The 8,942-nt window shown below is 37.4% G+C and overlaps 1 long non-coding RNA gene across 1 annotated transcript; it reads left to right on the top strand.

The window, feature by feature from the left end:
- Window positions 1-2,854: 2,854 nt before the first annotated feature.
- On the top strand, window positions 2,855-6,851 carry LOC309611983. Its single transcript, XR_014234877.1, has 2 exons — window positions 2,855-4,417; window positions 6,191-6,851. It is a non-coding gene; the product is annotated as an uncharacterized lncRNA (long non-coding RNA).
- Window positions 6,852-8,942: the final 2,091 nt, after the last annotated feature.

Raw genomic sequence — 8,942 nt, forward strand, 5'->3', positions numbered from 1 at the left:
AAGATTTTCACAGAGATATCTTCACAGTAATTCTGATAAAAAAAAAAAAAAGACAAGATGCCCAGTATTAATCAAAGTAGCTATTATAACTAGCCAAATTCAGATGAGAAGGGATTGAAAATTTCTTTCCCAGCTGAGTTTATTACAACCTTTTACATATTAGAGCTCCTTATGACTTATATTAGGAAACTGTAACTTTAAATGTTTACATTCTAACTAATGATTCCCCAAATTGGCTCTCATTTTCTTTTGTTATAAAAACTCACATTTTCTATCTGTTACTAGTGTGTGAAATTTATAAGAAAACCAATCTTTTTGCCAATTTTTGTCCTATGCTGTGCTTTAAGAATTCTTTGCTTCACAGTATGTAACAAAAGTGTCCTGGAAGCTACCCACAAACTGCCCTTCTCACATCTGAAAGAAAAGGAGAAAAAGAGAGGAAAAGAAAGGACAACTCCCTACTGAGGGCAACAGTGAAAAATAGAAAGTTTTAAACTTGGACCATCTCAAACCAAAGGCCCACAGACTTAATATAGAAGAATAATTAAAGGAAATAAAGACAGTAAGCAATTTGTGAAGTGTCATCAAAAATTCTGTTCTAATTTTTTAAAAATATTTTTGAGGTTGATCATTATGTGTTTATGTATGTGAACAATTGTCTATTAATTTTTCTCAGCATCATTTTAGTCATAGATTATTAATTTTGATATGTTGTGTTTTCACTACCATTATTTTCTGGATATTTTGCAATCTCCTATTTTATTTTTTCCTTTTTTGCAAGAGTTATTTATGAGGTAAATATTTAATTTTCTGGAGTTTTCTTTCCTTCTCTCTCTCTGTCTTTCTCTCATTTCCTCTCTCTCTCAATTTCTAGTGTTATTCAGAGAAAATGGTCTATATTATTCCTACTTTGAATATTGAATTGAACAATGGATTCAGTGTTTGGGGAGATGAGAGAATTGTAGACAACATACGTGTGTGTGTATATGTTAAATATGCTATTTCTTGTAAAAAAAAAAAAAAGCAAAGTTTCAAATGAGTTCTTTTGTTTAAGCTCATAGATTGCCTGATCACATTGCCTATTTCATTATTAATTTTTAGGATATTTGATTAGGAAGATCTGAAAGACATGAGTTCAATTTCTCTATTTCTGTTGTATCTTATACAATTCTCTTTGCTCATCCTGTTTTTTGTGCTTTGTGTATTTTATTTTATACTTTTATGTATTCTTCCCTCCCCTCCTCTTTTCCTCTCTTCCTTTGTTCCTTCCTCCTTCTCTTCTTCCCTCACCCTCGCTCTCTCTTACTTTTATCAGCTGTTTTATTTGATATGTAAAAATATATGATTGTTAAACCTTATTGTTGTATTTACCTTCTATAATTTAAAGTTCATCTTTTTCTTAGTAAATACTTTTAACTTTATTACAAAATGCTTGAAAGTAATATCATAGATTCTTTAAACTCTTTGTTAGCAGCTGTCTGGTAAGCATTATTTTTTTGGCCACGCAGCATGCAGGATCTTAGTTCCTCAACAAGGAGTCAAGCATCTGGCCCCTGCAGTGGAAGCACAGAGTCTGAACCACTGGACTGCCGGGGAAGTCCCAAGCATTTTTGCACACTTTAAAAATCTGAGTGACATGTCTGTGTCATTTTCATTTTAGTTATATCTTTTCTAGTAAACTCAGTGTAAGGTTCTTTGTTAGAACTTGTAACTCTATTTCTTTTAATAATTAGATTTGTTCTATTTACATTAATTGATAAGAAGTAGGTTTGGCCTAATTCTATTAACTTACATATTCTTTCCAAATATTGTCTTTATTATTCTTTGTCTTTTACTATAGAATTGCATTTTCTTATATGCACAGTTATTGAACAATTTAATTTAAAACTTTCATACTATATTTGAACCTTTGCTTTTACTTTACAAACTTTAGCAACTGCTACCTCCCTAGTCCAATCATCTCCTTCCTGGATTATTTCAAAAACTTCTGCACTCTTGCTACATTCACTTTTGCTATTCCTCTTCTTTACCTTTCTCAACTCAGCAGCAGGAGTGAGCCTTTAACAATGTTGCTTCCCTGTTCAAAGTCACTCAGTGGTGTCCAACTGATCACAGAGGAAAGGTCTTATTTAATACCTCAGGCTTTATTTCTACTCACAAGTGAAGACTTTCAAATTCCATCCCAACAACACAACCTCCTTCACTGCAGACTTTGTCAGCTTTCAGAAAAACATGTTACCAAGCTGTCCACACCTCACATTGAAAAATACTTCCAAAGTAAGTCCCTCTTAACTATACTGGGAAGTGTGGCTTTGCCAGAAAATAAACATGGGAAATATCTACTTATATTCAAGACATCGTCTCTATGTATCCTAATGCAAAATTCAATTATCAGTGTATCAGAGCTTCTCTTCCATTCTGTTTCCATTCCAACTTAAGTAACATCAAATGGAGGTACTAAAATAGAGTTCTGATGCTAATCACCAGGCAGAGTTAGTGTCTGACTGACTAGTTACAAATTTCAATGTTCTACAATCCCCACAGTTTTGATAATTAACTAGAACAACTCACAGAACTCACTGAAAGTGCTACGCTTAAGATTAGACTGTTATCATAAAGAATACACATAGGGCAAGGTCTGGGTGGGTTCCAAACACAAAGCTTCTGTGCCATCACCCCACAGAGTCAAGGCATTTCACCCTCTTGGCACATCAATATTTACCAACCAGGTGAATGTGTTCACCAGCCAGGAAGCTCTATTAAGCTTTAGTGTCCAGAGTTTTTACTGAAGTTTTGTTAGTAGGCATGATTAATTGAATCATTAGCCACAGGATTAAACTCAGTCTCCAGCCCTCTCCCTTCCTCACAGGTCTGGCAGTTGAAATTCTCAACCCTCTAATCCCCTTCTTGGTTATTCTGGTGACCAGCTCCCATCCAGAAACTATTAATGAACTCAGCATGAACCACCTCATTGCCATAACAATGCAATTCTTCTCACTCAGGAAATTCCTAGAGTCTTTGAATTTCTGAGCCTTTATGGGACAAAACCCAAGTATATTCTTTGTCATACTACACCTTCCCAATGTTCATGCTCTGTTTCTCTACCTCTCCAAGGCCAAGACAGTCACTTCATATTTGTTTTGAGAACACATGACAGCATCAGAGAATACTGCATTAGAAGTTTCTTGACTTCTTATAAGTTCAACCTGAATTTCTTGAACCCTGTCCACGACCAGCAACTTCATTAGCTGAAGTCATTTACATTCCAATAAAATAACTTCCAAGCACACTCATTTGTAAGCCGTAGCCACAGCCACCTTTAATGTTACTAATTTCAGCAAGTTTATTTTTATCAGTCAAATTGTATTCCACTTTTTTGTCCAATCCTGATATATTATGGCAAATTATAAAAGCAACTTGATCCATTTCCCATTCCCAAGCATGTTACTCATGAGTGTTGGTGTCTTGGATGTGATAAAAGGACACTGAGAGTAACTGAGCCTCAGAATTTAGGATTCTATTGATACCACAACAACCATGACATGGAAGCCGGGCATTACCTGATTTACTTCTCTTAGAGAAGATAGATGGGAAATATGGTCCAGTCTATCACATTTAGAGCCCTGCCACAAGGTCATTATATAAAATGACTATGTTGTACAAAATAAATAGCAAAAACAGCATTTTTTTAAACATCTTTATTGGAGTATAATTGCTTTACAATGGTGTGTTAGTTTCTGCTTTATAACAAAGTGAATCAGCTATACATATACATATATCCCCATATCACCTCCCTCTTGCGTCTCCCTCCCAACCTCCTTATCCCACCCCTCTAGGTAGTCACAAAGCACCGAGCTGATCTCCCTGTGCTATGCGAACAGCATTATTTTTATGTAGTAATTTATAACCTTGTGCATCTGATGGCTATGGCTGGACAAAGGCAAATCATTTCCTAGAATTGAATGGCAGTATCCTTCAGCTCTTAGTATTGAAGAATTGTATAAAATTTATTTTACAAATATAAGGACTTTGAAGAAATATTTTACTTAAAATCATAATGTCACGTAACCAGTAGAGAAAAGAGGAGAAGTGGTTTAAACTTCCTCTGGCTTTTGGAGTTTATTCTAAATCTACTGAATAGTAAGCCCTCATTTAATTAATGGTAGGCCAGTCTAGCATCAGTTCTCTGAATTCTTAGCTTACTAAATACTCTTAAATCCATTAATTCCTAAAAATTCTCTACTAAGCATACTTAACACTTTAATTAAAAGGGTGGGCAAGAGAGCACATACCTCTGAGTGATCTTAGAGTGAGGTCCAATGTCTCTCAAAGGAAAGGAAAAGATCCCTCTAGTTTTTTGTATTTTGCTTCCAAATCTTCTGGTATATTTTTGATTGAATCTACAATAATGTGGTTTGTTTCACTATTTTTTATTTATTTATTTATTTTTTCTTTTTCTTTTTTTTTTTTTTTAATTTATAGAACCCTTCTTGAGAGCTGGGTGGAATGTAATTTATTTAAGATTATCTGTAGGGCAATCAGGGTATGATTGTTTAAATTACGTATAGTAAGTAATTGTAACCCTGCAATCCATTTCTTGCCTACATCTACATGACATTTTTCAGAATGCTGTTTGTAGTAACAGCTGAAGCAACTGAATGCCCATTGCTAGGAGAATGGATAAGTAAAATATGGTATATTCCCGTGATAGAATTTTATGCATAAGACCAAAGTAATGAGGAAAAAATGACAGAGAAATAAGATAGATAGGAAGAGCAAGAAGGCTATAAGTCTGGAGAAGAGGAAACAAAACAGAAACAGATGAGGTCCTAGACCTCCCAGGCAGGGCAGATTATATAGGACCTCTTCCGACCATGTGCCTGCGACTCTTAGTATGGTGGGAAGTCACCGAGGGGTTTGGAGTAGATAAAAGACTTGATCTGACAGTTTGATAAGATCACACGGGCTACAGGGTTGAGAACAGATTAAATCAGGGTCAGAATGGAAGCAGAGAGATCAATTCTTGCAATAATCCAGTGACGAGGGCTTCCCTGGTGTCGCAGTGGTTAAGAATCCGCCTGCCAATGCAGGGGACACAGGTTCGAGCCCTGGTCTGGGAAGATCCCACATGCCGCGGAGCAACTAAGCCCCTGCACCACAACTACTGAGCCTGAGCTCTAGAGCCCACAAGCCACAACTACTGAGCCCACGTGCCACAACTACTGAAGCCCACACGCCTAGAGCCTGTGCTCTGCAACAAGAGAAGCCACCGCAATGAGAAGCCTGTGCACCGCACCTAAGAGTAGCCCCCACTCGCCGCAACTAGAGAAAGCCCGCGTGCAGCAACAAAGACCCAATGCAGCCGAAAATTTAAAAAATAAAATAAAAAGGTAAATAAAATAAATAGATTTATAAAAAAAATAATCCAGTGACGATGGTGGAAACAGTCCAAGAAATGGTCAGAAGATCCCTAAAATATTTCGTTAGAGCCAATAGAATTTTCAGCCTGATTAGATATAGGTTATGAGAGAAAGACAAGGTCAAGGATGTTTCCCAGGTTTTTTGCATGAACAATTGACATTTCTTGTGCAAAGAAAACAATAGGAGGAAGAGTTTGGATCTGAACATCGGGAGTTCAGTTTGGGACATGTTGAGTTTGATATGCCTGTTACAGACGAGTAAGCAGTTAGGTAGACAAAGCTGGAAGTTCAGGAGAAAAGTTCAGTCTGGAGAGAGAAATCAGGAAGCTACTTGGATTCCAAAGACATTCTGGTCTCAGGACGTTTTGATGCCTCCCTTAGTTTCTTTTAGTGCGTCTCTCTCCTTTTTCTTCTTCCCATCTATTTTTTCCTCCCATCTCCCTCCCCTAAACAATAATTTGTATTGTTTAGTTCTTACATGCCTGAATCTTTCTGAAATTCCCAATGCTTAGATGCACAGAAAACAGCATATTTTCATATTACATGAGAGAAACTGATTTTCCCTTACCCTAGCACAGTTATTTAAAAGTTTGAAAAATGGGACTCCCACAACTTCTAACAAGCCCATTATGTTTTCAGCCCAACCCACCCCCCCACCCCCAAACCAAGGAAACCACAACTGCAGTCTGATGTGTGAGGAACTTACTGTATGGAGAATTGTTTTCGGCCATCTTGGAAGGGAGCTCTGAAGCCTGGTTCCACCAAAAGAGAGATCACTATTTTTTAAAAGGCATTTTGAATGACACCATAGAACAAATTGATGCTTCGGGACACAGTGCCTTGTTTTTCCTGAGGTTTCGCCCATCCCATGTACACACTGTCACATACACCCAAAAAGTACTGCTACTTCCATGTTAGAAGAAAATTAAAGGCCCATGTCCTACAGCAAAACCATTTGTCATGGTGAGTGTTTATTCCTTGAATGAGGAAAGTCTCATCTCATAACAGGCAACTCTCTCCCTATGATGATATTTCACTTTTGTTTTAAAGGTAACTTAAGAGTGGTCGGTAGGTCCACTTGACAGAAAAAATTCATTTGGATTATCTGGATTTCCTTGAGGAAATTCTTATTCTCATTTCCCATGGTTTATATCTTTAGTAAGCAATGATTTCTGAAAGTTAGCAGATTGATATTGTCTAAAATGTAAAAGAAGAGACTCAGTGGTCACCTGTGGGACTTGACTTAGGGACACACCTCCCAACCTCCCAGTTTTTGCCATATCTAAGAAAAATAATTTCAAATACAAAGGCAAATAACATTAGAAGAAATCTGTCACCCAGACTTCTTTGTGTGTGAGAATAAAATTGCTACAGAATCCATGGAAGAAGCAGATGGAGGGACCATGAAATATTTTAAGTGAAAAAAAATAACTTTAAAGGTGGCAGAAATCATACTAGGAACACATAAGGAGCTAAAGAATTAGGAGCACTTATTAGGAGAAAAGTTTAACTCTTACAGATGATGTTAGAATTGAGTGAAGGAGGAAAAAGCTTTATCCAAAAGAGTATAGTGGAATTTGTTTCTGATCGTTCAGGTTAGGAAGGTGTTGGAAAGGAGGAAAAGCATGCAGGGGGACTATCCAGTGAGTCTGCGCAGAGGGTTTGGTGGGAGGCAGGGGAAGATGCAGGGAGAGTATGAAGGGAGAGTATCGAGGAGGATTGTGCAGAGGAAATATGCACAGGGATTCATTGGAATCCAGAGATTTTATAGAGAAGAAAAAGGGAAGGTCTGAGAGAAAACATTGCACAAAACATTGCCAGGGAAGACCATATCCAGAATAATATTCAAAGATATTCTCTGAACAGAGAAATTGATTTTTAAGAAACAATTGGGAATTTCCACCTTGACATTGGGGGAATAACCACAACAACCATTGCAGCCAACGTGCACTGAATGGTCACTATATGGTGAACACTGTGCTAAGGACTTGACCTGCTTTTTATCATTTAATCTTCACGGAAAATCTATATGTTCTGAAATCTTTACTTAGTTCCTAGAAGAAAGAGTCCATCGATCAGCTTTGAGTCTTAAAGCTGACTCGCATGACCTCTTTAGCAAGACCATATTTGTGAAGGCAGAGAGTAGTACAGAGAAAAAGAATTTTCTGAAATGCTTTGTTCCATCTTTCAGCATAAAAAAGAGTTAGCCTTTGGTTAATGTAACTATAGAATATTACAAAAGTGGGGAGGAGTCCTTCCCAGACTGAAAGGCTTTGGGGAAAGCTTAAGCCTTTTGGTTCCACTAGATTGAGGGAGAAGAAGGAAGATTCAGGTAGATCTAAGGGGTCAGACACACATGAGTTATGATTCCAAACTTTCCCAGAAGGATGAACATAGAGACAGGGGTAGGAATCATTAGCTATTTGAGGAACTTGAGAGCTTCCAGAGCTATTGGCACACTTTCAGGTCTCTAATGATCCACGGTCACTTTCCTCAAAAGTACATGGTAACCATGCGGCAGCATCGGCAAAAAGCAACTAGAAGGGTTAGCCAGAAGCCAGTCTGGATCCCTATGTGCTGAGAATTGTGAGAAAAAGACCCAGAATTGTCCAATGACCATAAAAGGAGACAGAGAAGTATTAAGAAAGTCTGTGGGCCAGCAGAGGCATGGAATTAAAATGAAGGGTGTGTGTGAGGTGTGAAGACTTTGAGTCCAGAGGTTAATGGCCAGGATTAAGGATTCTAGCAGTGGGTGCCAGAACACCATGCTCCCCAAAAGCCAGATTTTATGATGTCTTACTCCAGAAGATATCAGTTCAGGAGGAGCCTAAACCCAGCACCCCAGAACAGGGTCCAGCAAGTCTGCAGAGGACACCTTGTTAATACAAATATTTCAAGTCTTCCTCTCTTGATTCAAGGTCACAAGACCTCTCTAAATACATAGTCAAAGCCTTGGAGGAGAGAATTGGAGAGGAAGGAGAGGAGAGCAGAATGTGAAAAGACAACATTGTATCCAACAGTGACTCAGTTTTTACAGGAAGAGACTGATTACATTCCCTGATGAATCTAAACTTATCACAATGTAAATAAAACTTAGATGTCCCAGCCACCACCATCCTAAACCAACATCCATGGGTAAGAGTACCTATGTACCAAGTGCAAATACATTTTTGGCACTACAACACTGGATTTGGGGATTTTGGTGTGGTTGTAGGATCTTTTTTCTATAATCATGTTGTTTTCTCCCTCAAATGGAAATATAGTTTTGAAATGATTTTTACTTAAAGGTTTTAATGATCCTACCTATAGAACTGTGTTATCTCTTTTTATTTAAAACAGTTTGAAAATGTTTTAAAACTCTCTGGTTATTTCCATAATTTTGATCAATTTTGGCTTTTGAGTCCATTTTGGTATTGTACGGTCCTTATTAAAATAATTGTCTAAGTTTGGTCTCAAGTATAATTTTTTCCTCCCCATTAGTTTTTCTTAGTTAGCTTAGTATGATATTTAATTTTAAATTCT

This window comes from Balaenoptera borealis (genome assembly GCF_965194805.1).
Source record: "Balaenoptera borealis genome assembly, chromosome: 15".
Lineage (NCBI taxonomy): Eukaryota > Metazoa > Chordata > Mammalia > Artiodactyla > Balaenopteridae > Balaenoptera > Balaenoptera borealis.